Source organism: Haplochromis burtoni, unplaced genomic scaffold (genome assembly GCF_018398535.1).
Source record: "Haplochromis burtoni strain Fernald_Lab_line unplaced genomic scaffold, NCSU_Asbu1 Contig_1037, whole genome shotgun sequence".
NCBI lineage: Eukaryota > Metazoa > Chordata > Actinopteri > Cichliformes > Cichlidae > Haplochromis > Haplochromis burtoni.
The window spans coordinates 56,841-58,234 of NW_024583398.1; positions in this window are offsets into that span (position 1 = coordinate 56,841).

Here is a 1,394-nt window from a genome sequence, read left to right on the forward strand (position 1 = left end):
ACATCTTCTGAGGTAGAAAAACGCAACTTCTTTCCCACATATATAAACATATAAACCTAGACTTAGAACTTTTATTGTCATTGTCCAGTTTCTTGCACAACAAAATTAGGTAGGAAGACCACAAAGGTGCAACAAGTAAAGAAAACAATGTACAAAGAAAAAAAGCAATATCTATCTATAATTTTTTTCCACCAACTGTGTTCAGGAAACCATAGTTTTAAGTTTATATTTTTGAGTGAAAACAGTCACATTTAACTATTCCACTGGCTCAACATAAAACTGCCTTTCAGGGTCTGAGACAACAGCAACATCAAAGTTCCTATCAGAACTCAATCAGTATAGACAACAGTAGTGACCTGTCAAGAAACAAATATACAAAAATAAAACAAATTGTTCTTTGGAACCCATAATTCACAGTTCAACTGACAAAAAAGTACAATGTAAACTTTCATTTTAACTTTTTAAGGGAGAACATCATGAACTCACTTTGATTTCTCTACACAGCTGAAGTACACACACAGGAATCACACAGAAAGTGATCTCCCCTCTGAATCAAACAGAAAAATAAAAAGTTGTGCAAAGTGAACAACAGTGTAAACTTAACAACTCTGAAATCTGTTAGGACACTCTGTCATTACTCACACCAACCCGCTCTTCAATCCTGCTCACAGCAGGTAACCCATGAACATACACCCGTCGCACGTTCAGAATTCTACAAAAATCATCACAAACACGGAGTCAGCGCATAATAAACTTAGTTTCCTAGGCTAATTACCGTCTCCGACAACACCGACGACAATATTTTGCAGTATTTTACACTTTTCTAGCACATTTACCTCACCTGTAGATAGCCGCGCAAACTTTTGCAGCCTCTAACTCTCTAGTGCTCCCGCTTGCAGCGTGACGCGAACCTGAGTACAAGCATGGTCTGGCTTAAGGTGGCTCTTAAAGGGACGGTGTACCCCCAAAACGCAAGGTCTAATCATCACCATGACAACTCTACAAACAGACTGTTAAAACACAATCACCTCTTCTTAAACCTTTTTTATGTGTAGTGTTAGTTCTCTTGGCTACAGTCTCCGCTGCTACGTGTCAACGTCCTAGGTGACCCCCTGCACATCCACCATTCCCCTAAATTTGGTGGCATAGAGAACCATACCAGCCAAGACCTGGGAGACTACATCTGGACTTCAAAAGTCAACTCCCAGCCCATTGTTCCTTCAGCGGTGCTAGTTTCAGTCATTATGCAACAGTCATTATGAACAACAACTCAGTATTTAAGAAAAAATTGGGGCCATTTTAGCATTAATTAAACCCACAGACAAATAACTCAATTTATTTTCCAAGTAATCTAACAGTTTTTGGCTTTGCTAACATAACTGAATTTGGGATGA